The sequence below is a fragment of the Oncorhynchus gorbuscha genome, linkage group LG02, assembly GCF_021184085.1.
Source record: "Oncorhynchus gorbuscha isolate QuinsamMale2020 ecotype Even-year linkage group LG02, OgorEven_v1.0, whole genome shotgun sequence".
Lineage (NCBI taxonomy): Eukaryota > Metazoa > Chordata > Actinopteri > Salmoniformes > Salmonidae > Oncorhynchus > Oncorhynchus gorbuscha.
Window position 1 is genome coordinate 1,230,358 of NC_060174.1, and position 17,031 is coordinate 1,247,388.

At 53.3% G+C, this 17,031-nt stretch overlaps 1 pseudogene; it reads left to right on the forward strand.

The window, feature by feature from the left end:
* The window catches only part of LOC123995929, a 151,351-nt pseudogene extending 135,545 nt beyond the window's left edge, over nucleotides 1-15,806 (forward strand).
* Nucleotides 15,807-17,031: the final 1,225 nt, after the last annotated feature.

Below are 17,031 nucleotides of genomic sequence, written 5' to 3' on the forward strand. Positions count from 1 at the left end.
CCACTGGGCTAGGTATATAACCTGTGTTTCGGGGACGGTCTCCACTGGGCTGGGTATATAACCTGTGTTTCGGGGACGGTCTCCACTGGGCTGGGTATATAACCTGTGTTGTATTTTCCAGGCAGTGTGTGGGGGACAGTCTCCACTGGGCTGGGTATATAACCTGTGTTTCGGGGACGGTCTCCACTGGGCTGGGTATATAACCTGTGTTTCGGGGACGGTCTCCACTGGGCTGGGTATATAACCTGTGTTTCGGGGACGGTCTCCACTGGGCTGGGTATATAACCTGTGTTTCGGGGACGGTCTCCACTGGGCTGGGTATATAACCTGTGTTTCGGGGACGGTCTCCACTGGGCTGGGTATATAACCTGTGTGTCGGGGACGGTCTACACTGGGCTGGGTATATAACCTGTGTGTCGGGGACGGTCTCCACTGGGCTGGGTATATAACCTGTGTGTCGGGGACGGTCTCCACTGGGCTGGGTATATAACCTGTGTGTCGGGGACGGTCTCCACTGGGCTGGGTATATAACCTGTGTTTCGGGGACGGTCTCCACTGGGCTGGGTATATAACCTGTGTTTCGGGGACGGTCTCCACTGGGCTGGGTATATAACCTGTGTTTCGGGGACGGTCTCCACTGGGCTGGGTATATAACCTGTGTTTCGGGGACGGTCTCCACTGGGCTGGGTATATAACCTGTGTTTCAGGGACGGTCTCCACTGGGCTGGGTATATAACCTGTGTGTCGGTGACGGTCTCCACTTGGCTGGGTATATAACCTGTGTTTCGGGCACGGTCTCCACTGGGCTGGGAATATAAACTGTGTTTCGGGGACGGTCTCCACTGGGCTAGGTAATAACCTGTGTTTCGGGGACAGTCTCCACTGGGCTGGGTATATAACCTGTGTTTCGGGGACAGTCTCCACTGGGCTAGGTATATAACCTGTGTTTCGGGGACGGTCTCCACTGGGCTGGGTATATAACCTGTGTTTCGGGGACGGTCTCCACTGGGCTGGGTATATAACCTGTGTTGTATTTTCCAGGCAGTGTGTCGGGGACAGTCTCCACTGGGCTGGGTATATAACCTGTGTTTCGGGGACGGTCTCCACTGGGCTGGGTATATAACCTGTGTTTCGGGGGCTGGGTATATAACCTGTGTTTCGGGGACGGTCTCCACTGGGCTGGGTATATAACCTGTGTATCGGGGACGGTCTCCACTGGGCTGGGTATATAACCTGTGTTTCGGGGACGGTCTCCACTGGGCTGGGTATATAACCTGTGTGTCGGGGACGGTCTCCACTGGGCTGGGTATATAACCTGTGTGTCGGGGATGGTCTCCACTGGGCTGGGTATATAACCTGTGTGTCGGGGACGGTCTCCACTGGGCTGGGTATATAACCTGTGTTTCGGGGACGGTCTCCACTGGGCTGGGTATATAACCTGTGTGTCGGGGACGGTCTCCACTGGGCTGGGTATATAACCTGTGTGTCGGGGACGGTCTCCACTGGGCTGGGTATATAACCTGTGTGTCGGGGACGGTCTCCACTGGGCTGGGTATATAACCTGTGTTTCGGGACGGTCTCCACTGGGCTGGGTATATAACCTGTGTGTCGGGGACGGTCTCCACTGGGCTGGGTATATAACCTGTGTGTCGGGGACGGTCTCCACTGGGCTGGGTATATAACCTGTGTGTCGGGGACGGTCTCCACTGGGCTGGGTATATAACCTGTGTGTCTGGGACGGTCTCCACTGGGCTGGGTATATAACCTGTGTGTCTGGGACGGTCTCCACTGGGCTGGGTATATAACCTGTGTTTCGGGGACGGTCTCCACTGGGCTGGGTATATAACCTGTGTTTCGGGGACGGTCTCCACTGGGCTAGGTATATAACCTGTGTTTCGGGGACAGTCTCCACTGGGCTGGGTATATAACCTGTGTTTCGGGGACGGTCTCCACTGGGCTTGGGTATATAACCTGTGTTGTATTTTCCAGGCAGTGTGTCGGGGACAGTCTCCACTGGGCTGGGTATATAACCTGTGTTTCGGGGACGGTCTCCACTGGGCTGGGTATATAACCTGTGTTTCGGGGACGGTCTCCACTGGGCTGGGTATATAACCTGTGTTTCGGGGACGGTCTCCACTGGGCTGGGTATATAACCTGTGTTTCGGGGACGGTCTCCACTGGGCTGGGTATATAACCTGTGTTTCAGGGACGGTCTCCACTGGGCTGGGTATATAACCTGTGTGTCGGGGACGGTCTCCACTTGGCTGGGTATATAACCTGTGTTTCGGGGACGGTCTCCACTGGGCTGGGTATATAACCTGTGTTTCGGGGACGGTCTCCACTGGGCTAGGTATATAACCTGTGTTTCGGGGACAGTCTCCACTGGGCTGGGTATATAACCTGTGTTTCGGGGACAGTCTCCACTGGGCTAGGTATATAACCTGTGTTTCGGGGACGGTCTCCACTGGGCTGGGTATATAACCTGTGTTTCGGGGACGGTCTCCACTGGGCTGGGTATATAACCTGTGTTGTATTTTCCAGGCAGTGTGTCGGGGACAGTCTCCACTGGGCTGGGTATATAACCTGTGTTTCGGGGACGGTCTCCACTGGGCTGGGTATATAACCTGTGTTTCGGGGGCTGGGTATATAATCTGTGTTTCGGGGACGGTCTCCACTGGGCTGGGTATATAACCTGTGTTTCGGGGACGGTCTCCACTGGGCTGGGTATATAACCTGTGTTTCGGGGATGGTCTCCACTGGGCTGGGTATATAACCTGTGTTTCGGGGACGGTCTCCACTGGGCTGGGTATATAACCTGTGTGTCGGGGACGGTCTCCACTGGGCTGGGTATATAACCTGTGTGTCGGGGACGGTCTCCACTGGGCTGGGTATATAACCTGTGTGTCGGGGACGGTCTCCACTGGGCTGGGTATATAACCTGTGTGTCTGGGACGGTCTCCACTGGGCTGGGTATATAACCTGTGTTTCGGGGACGGTCTCCACTGGGCTGGGTATATAACCTGTGTTTCGGGGACGGTCTCCACTGGGCTGGGTATATAACCTGTGTTTCGGGGACGGTCTCCACTGGGCTGGGTATATAACCTGTGTTTCGGGGACGGTCTCCACTGGGCTGGGTATATAACCTGTGTTTCGGGGACGGTCTCCACTGGGCTTGGGTATATAACCTGTGTGTCGGGGACGGTCTACACTGGGCTGGGTATATAACCTGTGTGTCGGGGACGGTCTCCACTGGGCTGGGTATATAACCTGTGTGTCGGGGACGGTCTCCACTGGGATGGGTATATAACCTGTGTGTCTGGGACGGTCTCCACTGGGCTGGGTATATAACCTGTGTTTCGGGGACGGTCTCCACTGGGCTGGGTATATAACCTGTGTTTCGGGGACGGTCTCCACTGGGCTGGGTATATAACCTGTGTTTCGGGGACGGTCTCCACTGGGCTGGGTATATAACCTGTGTTTCAGGGACGGTCTCCACTGGGCTGGGTATATAACCTGTGTGTCGGTGACGGTCTCCACTTGGCTGGGTATATAACCTGTGTTTCGGGGACGGTCTCCACTGGGCTGGGTATATAAACTGTGTTTCGGGGACGGTCTCCACTGGGCTAGGTAATAACCTGTGTTTCGGGGACAGTCTCCACTGGGCTGGGTATATAACCTGTGTTTCGGGGACAGTCTCCACTGGGCTAGGTATATAACCTGTGTTTCGGGGACGGTCTCCACTGGGCTGGGTATATAACCTGTGTTTCGGGGACGGTCTCCACTGGACTGGGTATATAACCTGTGTTGTATTTTCCAGGCAGTGTGTCGGGGACAGTCTCCACTGGGCTGGGTATATAACCTGTGTTTCGGGGACGGTCTCCACTGGGCTGGGTATATAACCTGTGTTTCGGGGGCTGGGTATATAACCTGTGTTTCGGGGACGGTCTCCACTGGGCTGGGTATATAACCTGTGTATCGGGGACGGTCTCCACTGGGCTGGGTATATAACCTGTGTTTCGGGGACGGTCTCCACTGGGCTGGGTATATAACCTGTGTGTCGGGGACGGTCTCCACTGGGCTGGGTATATAACCTGTGTGTCGGGGATGGTCTCCACTGGGCTGGGTATATAACCTGTGTGTCGGGGACGGTCTCCACTGGGCTGGGTATATAACCTGTGTTTCGGGGACGGTCTCCACTGGGCTGGGTATATAACCTGTGTGTCGGGACGGTCTCCACTGGGCTGGGTATATAACCTGTGTGTCGGGGACGGTCTCCACTGGGCTGGGTATATAACCTGTGTGTCGGGGACGGTCTCCACTGGGCTGGGTATATAACCTGTGTTTGGGACGGTCTCCACTGGGCTGGGTATATAACCTGTGTGTCGGGGACGGTCTCCACTGGGCTGGGTATATAACCTGTGTGTCGGGGACGGTCTCCACTGGGCTGGGTATATAACCTGTGTGTCGGGGACGGTCTCCACTGGGCTGGGTATATAACCTGTGTGTCTGGGACGGTCTCCACTGGGCTGGGTATATAACCGGTGTGTCTGGGACGGTCTCCACTGGGCTGGGTATATAACCTGTGTTTCGGGGACGGTCTCCACTGGGCTGGGTATATAACCTGTGTTTCGGGGACGGTCTCCACTGGGCTAGGTATATAACCTGTGTTTTGGGGACGGTCTCCACTGGGCTGGGTATATAACCTGTGTTTCGGGGACGGTCTCCACTGGGCTTGGGTATATAACCTGTGTTGTATTTTCCAGGCAGTGTGTCGGGGACAGTCTCCACTGGGCTGGGTATATAACCTGTGTTTCGGGGACGGTCTCCACTGGGCTGGGTATATAACCTGTGTTTCGGGGACGGTCTCCACTGGGCTGGGTATATAACCTGTGTTTCGGGGACGGTCTCCACTGGGCTGGGTATATAACCTGTGTTTCGGGGACGGTCTCCACTGGGCTGGGTATATAACCTGTGTTTCAGGGACGGTCTCCACTGGGCTGGGTATATAACCTGTGTGTCGGGGACGGTCTCCACTTGGCTGGGTATATAACCTGTGTTTCGGGGACGGTCTCCACTGGGCTGGGTATATAACCTGTGTTTCGGGGACGGTCTCCACTGGGCTAGGTATATAACCTGTGTTTCGGGGACAGTCTCCACTGGGCTGGGTATATAACCTGTGTTTCGGGGACAGTCTCCACTGGGCTAGGTATATAACCTGTGTTTGGGACGGTCTCCACTGGGCTGGGTATATAACCTGTGTTTCGGGACGGTCTCCACTGGGCTGGGTATATAACCTGTGTTGTATTTTCCAGGCAATGTGTCGGGGACAGTCTCCACTGGGCTGGGTATATAACCTGTGTTTCGGGGACGGTCTCCACTGGGCTGGGTATATAACCTGTGTTTCGGGGGCTGGGTATATAATCTGTGTTTCGGGGACGGTCTCCACTGGGCTGGGTATATAACCTGTGTTTCGGGGACGGTCTCCACTGGGCTGGGTATATAACCTGTGTTTCGGGGATGGTCTCCACTGGGCTGGGTATATATACCCTGTGTTTCGGGGACGGTCTCCACTGGGCTGGGTATATAACCTGTGTGTCGGGGACGGTCTCCACTGGGCTGGGTATATAACCTGTGTGTCGGGGACGGTCTCCACTGGGCTGGGTATATAACCTGTGTGTCGGGGACGGTCTCCACTGGGCTGGGTATATAACCTGTGTGTCGGGGACGGTCTCCACTGGGCTGGGTATATAACCTGTGTGTCTGGGACGGTCTCCACTGGGCTGGGTATATAACCTGTGTTTCGGGGACGGTCTCCACTGGGCTGGGTATATAACCTGTGTTTCGGGGACGGTCTCCATTGGGCTAGGTATATAACCTGTGTTTCGGGGACAGTCTCCACTGGGCTGGGTATATAACCTGTGTTTCGGGGACAGTCTCCACTGGGCTAGGTATATAACCTGTGTTTTGTGGACGGTCTCCACTGGGCTGGGTATATAACCTGTGTTTCGGGGACGGTCTCCACTGGGCTGGGTATATAACCTGTGTTGTATTTTCCAGGCAGTGTGTCGGGGACAGTCTCCACTGGGCTGGGTATATAACCTGTGTTTCGGGGACGGTCTCCACTGGGCTGGGTATATAACCTGTGTTTCGGGGACGGTCTCCACTGGGCTGGGTATATAACCTGTGTTTCGGGGACGGTCTCCACTGGGCTGGGTATATAACCTGTGTTTCGGGGACGGTCTCCACTGGGCTGGGTATATAACCTGTGTTTCGGGGACGGTCTCCACTGGGCTGGGTATATAACCTGTGTTTCAGGGACGGTCTCCACTGGGCTGGGTATATAACCTGTGTGTCGGGGACGGTCTCCACTGGGCTGGGTATATAACCTGTGTTTCGGGACGGTCTCCACTGGGCTGGGTATATAACCTGTGTTTCGGGGACGGTCTCCACTGGGCTAGGTACATAACCTGTGTTTCGGGGACAGTCTCCACTGGGCTGGGTATATAACCTGTGTTTCGGGGACAGTCTCCACTGGGCTAGGTATATAACCTGTGTTTCGGGGACGGTCTCCACTGGGCTGGGTATATAACCTGTGTTTCGGGGACGGTCTCCACTGGGCTGGGTATATAACCTGTGTTTCGGGGACGGTCTCCACTGGGCTGGGTATATAACCTGTGTTTCGGGGACGGTCTCCATTGGGCTAGGTATATAACCTGTGTTTCGGGGACAGTCTCCACTGGGCTGGGTATATAACCTGTGTTTCGGGGACAGTCTCCACTGGGCTAGGTATATAACCTGTGTTTTGTGGACTGTCTCCACTGGGCTGGGTATATAACCTGTGTTTCGGGGACGGTCTCCACTGGGCTGGGTATATAACCTGTGTTGTATTTTCCAGGCAGTGTGTCGGGGACAGTCTCCACTGGGCTGGGTATATAACCTGTGTTTCGGGGACGGTCTCCACTGGGCTGGGTATATAACCTGTGTTTCGGGGACGGTCTCCACTGGGCTGGGTATATAACCTGTGTTTCGGGGACGGTCTCCACTGGGCTGGGTATATAACCTGTGTTTCGGGGACGGTCTCCACTGGACTGGGTATATAACCTGTGTTTCGGGGACGGTCTCCACTGGGCTGGGTATATAACCTGTGTTTCGGGGACGGTCTCCACTAGGCTGGGTATATAACCTGTGTTTCAGGGACGGTCTCCACTGGGATGGGTATATAACCTGTGTGTCGGGGACGGTCTCCACTGGGCTGGGTATATAACCTGTGTTTCGGGGACGGTCTCCACTGGGCTGGGTATATAACCTGTGTTTCGGGGACGGTCTCCACTGGGCTAGGTACATAACCTGTGTTTCGGGGACAGTCTCCACTGGGCTGGGTATATAACCTGTGTTTAGGGGACAGTCTCCACTGGGCTAGGTATATAACCTGTGTTTCGGGCACGGTCTCCACTGGGCTGGGTATATAACCTGTGTTTCGGGGACGGTCTCCACTGGGCTGGGTATATAACCTGTGTTGTATTTTCCAGGCAGTGTGTCGGGGACAGTCTCCACTGGGCTGGGTATATAACCTGTGTTTCGGGGACAGTCTCCACTGGGCTAGGTATATAACCTGTGTTTTGTGGACGGTCTCCACTGGGCTGGGTATATAACCTGTGTTTCGGGGACGGTCTCCACTGGGCTGGGTATATAACCTGTGTTGTATTTTCCAGGCAGTGTGACGGGGACAGTCTCCACTGGGCTGGGTATATAACCTGTGTTTCGGGGACGGTCTCCACTGGGCTGGGTATATAACCTGTGTTTCGGGGACGGTCTCCACTGGGCTGGGTATATAACCTGTGTTTCAGGGACGGTCTCCACTGGGCTGGGTATATAACCTGTGTGTCGGGGACGGTCTCCACTGGGCTGGGTATATAACCTGTGTTTCGGGGACGGTCTCCACTGGGCTGGGTATATAACCTGTGTTTCGGGGACGGTCTCCACTGGGCTGGGTATATAACCTGTGTTTCGGGGACGGTCTCCACTGGGCTGGGTATATAACCTGTGTTGTATTTTCCAGGCAGTGTGTCGGGGACAGTCTCCACTGGGCTGGGTATATAACCTGTGTTTCGGGGACGGTCTCCACTGGGCTGGGTATATAACCTGTGTTTCGGGGACGGTCTCCACTGGGCTGGGTATATAACCTGTGTTTCGGGGACGGTCTCCACTGGGCTGGGTATATAACCTGTGTTTCGGGGACGGTCTCCACTGGGCTGGGTATATAACCTGTGTTTCGGGGACGGTCTCCACTGGGCTGGGTATATAACCTGTGTTTCGGGGACGGTCTCCACTGGGCTGGGTATATAACCTGTGTGTCAGGGACGGTCTCCACTGGGCTGGGTATATAACCTGTGTGTCGGGGACGGTCTCCACTGGGCTGGGTATATAACCTGTGTGTCGGGGACAGTCTCCACTGGGCTGGGTGTATAACCTGTGTGTCGGGGACGGTCTCCACTGGGCTAGGTATATAACCTGTGTTTCGGGGACGGTCTCCATTGGGCTGGGTATATAACCCGTGTTGTATTTTCTAGGCAGTGTTTCGGGGACGGACTCCACTGGGCTGGGTATATAACCTGTGTTTCAGGGACGGTCTCCACTGGGCTGGGTATATAACCTGTGTTTCAGGGACGGTCTCCACTGGGCTGGGTATATAACCTGTGTGTCGGGGACGGTCTCCACTGGGCTGGGTATATAACCTGTGTTTCGGGGACGGTCTCCACTGGGCTGGGTATATAACCTGTGTTTCGGGGACGGTCTCCACTGGGCTGGGTATATAACCTGTGTTTCGGGGACGGTCTCCACTGGGCTGGGTATATAACCTGTGTTTCGGGGACGGTCTCCACTGGGCTGGGTATATAACCTGTGTTTCTGGGACGGTCTCCACTGGGCTGGGTATATAACCTGTGTGTCGGGGACGGTCTCCACTGGGCTGGGTATATAACCTGTGTTTCGGGGACGGTCTCCACTGGGCTGGGTATATAACCTGTGTTTCGGGGACGGTCTCCACTGGGCTAGGTACATAACCTGTGTTTCAGGGACAGTCTCCACTGGGCTGGGTATATAACCTGTGTTTCGGGGACAGTCTCCACTGGGCTAGGTATATAACCTGTGTTTCGGGGACGGTCTCCACTGGGCTGGGTATATAACCTGTGTTTCGGGGACGGTCTCCACTGGGCTGGGTATATAACCTGTGTTGTATTTTCCAGGCAGTGTGTCGGGGACAGTCTCCACTGGGCTGGGTATATAACCTGTGTTTCGGGGACAGTCTCCACTGGGCTAGGTATATAACCTGTGTTTTGTGGACGGTCTCCACTGGGCTGGGTATATAACCTGTGTTTCGGGGACGGTCTCCACTGGGCTGCGTATATAACCTGTGTTGTATTTTCCAGGCAGTGTGTCGGGGACAGTCTCCACTGGGCTGGGTATATAACCTGTGTTTCGGGGACGGTCTCCACTGGGCTGGGTATATAACCTGTGTTTCGGGGACGGTCTCCACTGGGCTGGGTATATAACCTGTGTTTCGGGGACGGTCTCCACTGGGCTGGGTATATAACCTGTGTTTCTGGGACGGTCTCCACTGGGCTGGGTATATAACCTGTGTGTCGGGGACGGTCTCCACTGGGCTGGGTATATAACCTGTGTTTCGGGGACGGTCTCCACTGGGCTGGGTATATAACCTGTGTTTCGGGGACGGTCTCCACTGGGCTAGGTACATAACCTGTGTTTCAGGGACAGTCTATATAATAATAATAATATATGCCATTTAGCAGACGCTTTTATCCAAAGCGACTTACAGTCATGTGTGCATACATTCTACGTATGGGTGGTCCCGGGGATTGAACCCACTACCCTGGCGTTACAAGCGCCATGCTCTACCAACTGAGCTACAGAAGGACCACAGTCTCCACTGGGCTGGGTATATAACCTGTGTTTCGGGGACAGTCTCCACTGGGCTAGGTATATAACCTGTGTTTCGGGGACGGTCTCCACTGGGCTGGGTATATAACCTGTGTTTCGGGGACGGTCTCCACTGGGCTGGGTATATAACCTGTGTTGTATTTTCCAGGCAGTGTGTCGGGGACAGTCTCCACTGGGCTGGGTATATAACCTGTGTTTCGGGGACAGTCTCCACTGGGCTAGGTATATAACCTGTGTTTTGTGGACGGTCTCCACTGGGCTGGGTATATAACCTGTGTTTCGGGGACGGTCTCCACTGGGCTGCGTATATAACCTGTGTTGTATTTTCCAGGCAGTGTGTCGGGGACAGTCTCCACTGGGCTGGGTATATAACCTGTGTTTCGGGGACGGTCTCCACTGGGCTGGGTATATAACCTGTGTTTCGGGGACGGTCTCCACTGGGCTGGGTATATAACCTGTGTTTCGGGGACGGTCTCCACTGGGCTGGGTATATAACCTGTGTTTCGGGGACGGTCTCCACTGGGCTGGGTATATAACCTGTGTTTCGGGGACGGTCTCCACTGGGCTGGGTATATAACCTGTGTTTCGGGGACGGTCTCCACTGGGCTGGGTATATAACCTGTGTTTCAGGGACGGTCTCCACTGGGCTGGGTATATAACCTGTGTGTCGGGGACGGTCTCCACTGGGCTGGGTATATAACCTGTGTTTCGGGGACGGTCTCCACTGGGCTGGGTATATAACCTGTGTTTCGGGGACGGTCTCCACTGGGCTGGGTATATAACCTGTGTTTCGGGGACGGTCTCCACTGGGCTGGGTATATAACCTGTGTTGTATTTTCCAGGCAGTGTGTCGGGGACAGTCTCCACTGGGCTGGGTATATAACCTGTGTTTCGGGGACGGTCTCCACTGGGCTGGGTATATAACCTGTGTTTCGGGGACGGTCTCCACTGGGCTGGGTATATAACCTGTGTTTCGGGGACGGTCTCCACTGGGCTGGGTATATAACCTGTGTTTCGGGGACGGTCTCCACTGGGCTGGGTATATAACCTGTGTTTCGGGGACGGTCTCCACTGGGCTGGGTATATAACCTGTGTTTCGGGGACGGTCTCCACTGGGCTGGGTATATAACCTGTGTTTCGGGGACGGTCTCCACTGGGCTGGGTATATAACCTGTGTGTCAGGGACGGTCTCCACTGGGCTGGGTATATAACCTGTGTGTCGGGGATGGTCTCCACTGGGCTGGGTATATAACCTGTGTGTCGGGGACAGTCTCCACTGGGCTGGGTGTATAACCTGTGTGTCGGGGACGGTCTCCACTGGGCTAGGTATATAACCTGTGTTTCGGGGACGGTCTCCACTGGGCTGGGTATATAACCCGTGTTGTATTTTCTAGGCAGTGTTTCGGGGACGGACTCCACTGGGCTGGGTATATAACCTGTGTTTCGGGGACGGTCTCCACTGGGCTGGGTATATAACCTGTGTTTCAGGGACGGTCTCCACTGGGCTGGGTATATAACCTGTGTTTCAGGGACGGTCTCCACTGGGCTGGGTATATAACCTGTGTGTCGGGGACGGTCTCCACTGGGCTGGGTATATAACCTGTGTGACGGGGACGGTCTCCACTGGGCTGGGTGTATAACCTGTGTGTCGGGGACGGTCTCCACTGGGCTAGGTATATAACCTGTGTTTCGGGGACGGTCTCCACTGGGCTGGGTATATAACCCGTGTTGTATTTTCTAGGCAGTGTTTCGGGGACGGACTCCACTGGGCTGGGTATATAACCTGTGTTTCGGGGACGGTCTCCACTGGGCTGGGTATATAACCTGTGTTTCAGGGACGGTCTCCACTGGTCTGGGTATATAACCTGTGTTTCAGGGACGGTCTCCACTGGGCTGGGTATATAACCTGTGTGTATGGGGACGGTCTCCACTGGGCTGGGTATATAACCTGTGTGACGGGGACGGTCTCCACTGGGCTGGGTGTATAACCTGTGTGTCGGGGACGGTCTCCACTGGGCTAGGTATATAACCTGTGTTTCGGGGACGGTCTCCACTGGGCTGGGTATATAACCTGTGTTGTATTTTCTAGGCAGTGTTTCGGGGACGGTCTCCACTGGGCTGGGTATATAACCTGTGTTTCGGGGACGGTCTCCACTGGGCTGGGTATATAACCTGTGTTGTATTTTCTAGGCAGTGTTTCGGGGACGGTCTCCACTGGGCTGGGTGTATAACCTGTGTTGTATTTTCTAGGCAGTGTTTCGGGGACGGTCTCCACTGGGCTGGGTGTATAACCTGTGTGTCAGGGACGGTATCCACTGGGCTGGGTATATAACCTGTGTGTCGGGGACGGTCTCCACTGGGCTGCGTATATAACCTGTGTTGTATTTTCCAGGCAGTGTGTCGGGGACAGTCTCCACTGGGCTGGGTGTATAACCTGTGTTGTATTTTCTAGGCAGTGTTTCGGGGACGGTCTCCACTGGGCTAGGTATATAACCTGTGTTTTGTGGACGGTCTCCACTGGGCTGGGTATATAACCTGTGTTTCGGGGACGGTCTCCACTGGGCTGCGTATATAACCTGTGTTGTATTTTCCAGGCAGTGTGTCGGGGACAGTCTCCACTGGGCTGGGTATATAACCTGTGTTTCGGGGACGGTCTCCACTGGGCTGGGTATATAACCTGTGTTTCGGGGACGGTCTCCACTGGGCTGGGTATATAACCTGTGTTTCGGGGACGGTCTCCACTGGGCTGGGTATATAACCTGTGTTTCGGGGACGGTCTCCACTGGGCTGGGTATATAACCTGTGTTTCGGGGACGGTCTCCACTGGGCTGGGTATATAACCTGTGTTTCGGGGATGGTCTCCACTGGGCTGGGTATATAACCTGTGTTTCAGGGACGGTCTCCACTGGGCTGGGTATATAACCTGTGTGTCGGGGACGGTCTCCACTGGGCTGGGTATATAACCTGTGTTTCGGGGACGGTCTCCACTGGGCTGGGTATATAACCTGTGTTTCGGGACGGTCTCCACTGGGCTGGGTATATAACCTGTGTTTCGGGGACGGTCTCCACTGGGCTGGGTATATAACCTGTGTTGTATTTTCCAGGCAGTGTGTCGGGGACAGTCTCCACTGGGCTGGGTATATAACCTGTGTTTCGGGGACGGTCTCCACTGGGCTGGGTATATAACCTGTGTTTCGGGGACGGTCTCCACTGGGCTGGGTATATAACCTGTGTTTCGGGGACGGTCTCCACTGGGCTGGGTATATAACCTGTGTTTCGGGGACGGTCTCCACTGGGCTGGGTATATAACCTGTGTTTCGGGGACGGTCTCCACTGGGATGGGTATATAACCTGTGTTTGGGGACGGTCTCCACTGGGCTGGGTATATAACCTGTGTTTCGGGGACGGTCTCCACTGGGCTGGGTATATAACCTGTGTGTCAGGGACGGTCTCCACTGGGCTGGGTATATAACCTGTGTGTCGGGGACAGTCTCCACTGGGCTGGGTGTATAACCTGTGTGTCGGGGACGGTCTCCACTGGGCTAGGTATATAACCTGTGTTTCGGGGACGGTCTCCACTGGGCTGGGTATATAACCCGTGTTGTATTTTCTAGGCAGTGTTTCGGGACGGACTCCACTGGGCTGGGTATATAACCTGTGTTTCGGGGACGGTCTCCACTGGGCTGGGTATATAACCTGTGTTTCAGGGACGGTCTCCACTGGGCTGGGTATATAACCTGTGTTTCAGGGACGGTCTCCACTGGGCTGGGTATATAACCTGTGTGTCGGGGACGGTCTCCACTGGGCTGGGTATATAACCTGTGTGACGGGGACGGTCTCCACTGGGCTGGGTGTATAACCTGTGTGTCGGGGACGGTCTCCACTGGGCTAGGTATATAACCTGTGTTTCGGGGACGGTCTCCACTGGGCTGGGTATATAACCCGTGTTGTATTTTCTAGGCAGTGTTTCGGGACGGACTCCACTGGGCTGGGTATATAACCTGTGTTTCGGGGACGGTCTCCACTGGGCTGGGTATATAACCTGTGTTTCAGGGACGGTCTCCACTGGGCTGGGTATATAACCTGTGTTTCAGGGACGGTCTCCACTGGGCTGGGTATATAACCTGTGTGTCGGGGACGGTCTCCACTGGGCTGGGTATATAACCTGTGTGACGGGGACGGTCTCCACTGGGCTGGGTGTATAACCTGTGTGTCGGGGACGGTCTCCACTGGGCTAGGTATATAACCTGTGTTTCGGGGACGGTCTCCACTGGGCTGGGTATATAACCTGTGTTGTATTTTCTAGGCAGTGTTTCGGGGACGGTCTCCACTGGGCTGGGTATATAACCTGTGTTTCGGGGACGGTCTCCACTGGGCTGGGTATATAACCTGTGTTGTATTTTCTAGGCAGTGTTTCGGGGACGGTCTCCACTGGGCTGGGTGTATAACCTGTGTTGTATTTTCTAGGCAGTGTTTCGGGGACGGTCTCCACTGGGCTGGGTGTATAACCTGTGTGTCAGGGACGGTATCCACTGGGCTGGGTATATAACCTGTGTGTCGGGGACGGTCTCCACTGGGCTGGGTGTATAACCTGTATGTCGGGGACGGTCTCCACTGGGCTGGGTATATAACCTGTGTGTCGGGGACGGTCTCCACTGGGCTGGGTATATAACCTGTGTTGTATTTTCTAGGCAGTGTTTCGGGGACGGTCTCCACTGGGCTGGGTATATAACCTGTGTGTCGGGGACGGTCTCCACTGGGCTGGGTATATAACCTGTGTTGTATTTTCTAGGCAGTGTTTCGGGGACGGTCTCCACTGGGCTGGGTATATAACCTGTGTTGTATTTTCTAGGCAGTGTTTCGGGGACGGTCTCCACTGGGCTGGGTGTATAACCTGTGTTGTATTTTCCAGGCAGTGTTTCGGGGACGGTCTCCACTGGGCTGGGTATATAACCTGTGTTGTATTTTCTAGGCAGTGTTTCGGGGACGGTCTCCACTGGGCTGGGTATATAACCTGTGTTGTATTTTCTAGGCAGTGTTTCGGGGACGGTCTCCACTGGGCTGGGTATATAACCTGTGTTGTATTTTCTAGGCAGTGTTTCGGGGACGGTCTCCACTGGGCTGGGTGTATGATCATCTCCCTACTGGGTCAACAGAGACGCTTTGACATCCTGGACTTCAGCTATCACCTGCTGAAGGTGCAGAAACACGATGGAAAGGATGAGATCATCAAGAGTGTGGTGAGTGGAAGGTCAGGGGTCAATACTGGAACCTTCAGACCCCAAACATCTGAGTTGTTCGTATTCATTAGCACAAACAGTAGTGGGTCTTAGCGAATACAACCATGGGTGTCACGTTTAGGGTAGTCTCTGCCAGACGGTCTTTTAGATCCGGCCAAAACAATGATTTATATTATCATTAGTCTGAATGATGTCTCTCCTTCCTCAGCCTCTTAAAAGATGGTGGACAGAATCCACAAGTTCCAGGTTCTGAACGATGAGATCTACGCCATTCTGAACAAGTACCTGAAGTCAGGCGATGGGGAAAATATGCCTGTGGAGCACGTCCGGTGTTTCCAGCCTCCTATCCACCAATCCCTGGCCAGCAACTGAGATTGACCATCCAATAGCATGAATCAGCAATACATTTCCTATAGCACCATCCACTTGTGTTTAACAAAGAATGCATCTCAAACGTTTTATATAAGTGCACTACCTAGGGAATAGGGTGCCTTTTTGGAGGCACTTATGAAATATTCTTCCCCCTTTTAAACTAGATGATAGGAACTGTGGACCATTTTCAGCAAGTTGAAATCATGAAAAACAGAAATAAACGAGGTCTAAATCATGTTTGATCTGTAAGTATTTATGTTTAAAGCAGCACTGGCCCAACTTTCCTTACATAATGTTTGTCAGGATGATTTTTGTGCCTTAAGTAATCATTCGCAAAACTGTGTTTCATATATCTGGAACACTGTAGACCAGGGAATGATTTATTTAAAGGGGTTTGGGTGTGGTGGGATATCGTTGTAGCCTGTACTCAATGAAGGGGAATTGGACAGAGTAGAGTATATTTGGTGCTAAAAACCTATAAATCTGTAAAGTAACCAAGTTTCTTAATGATAAAGCATTTATTCACTTTACCGCATCACTCTATTCATTCTGGACCTCATCACTCTATTCATTCTGGACCTCATCACTCTATTCATTCTGGACCTCATCACTCTATTCATTCTGGACCTCATCATTCTGGACCTCATCACTCTATTCATTCTGGACCTCATCACTCTATTATTCATTCTGGACCTCATCACTCTATTCATTCTGGACCTCATCACTCTATTCATTCTGGACCTCATCACTCTATTCATTCTGGACCTCATCACTCTATTCATTCTGGACCTCATCACTCTATTCATTCTGGACCTCATCACTCTATTCATTCTGGACCTCATCACTCTATTCATTCTGGACCTCATCACTCTATTCATTCTGGACCTCATCACTCTATTCATTCTGGACCTCATCATTCTGGACCTATTCATTCTGGACCTCATCACTCTATTCATTCTGGACCTCATCATTCTGGACCTCATCACTCTATTCATTCTGGACCTCATCACTCTATTCATTCTGGACCTCATCATTCTGGACCTCATCACTCTATTCATTCTGGACCTCATCACTCTATTCATTCTGGACCTCATCATTCTGGACCTCATCACTCTATTCATTCTGGACCTCATCACTCTATTCATTCTGGACCTCATCACTCTATTCATTCTGGACCTCATCACTCTATTCATTCTGGACCTCATCACTCTATTCATTCTGGACCTCATCACTCTATTCATTCTGGACCTCATCACTCTATTCATTCTGGACCTCATCACTCTATTCATTCTGGACCTCATCACTCTATTCATTCTGGACCTCATCACTCTATTCATTCTGGACCTCATCACTCTATTCATTCTGGACCTCATCACTCTATTCATTCTGGACCTCATCACTCTCATTCATTCTGGACCTCATCACTCTATTCATTCTGGACCCATCATCACTCTATTCATTC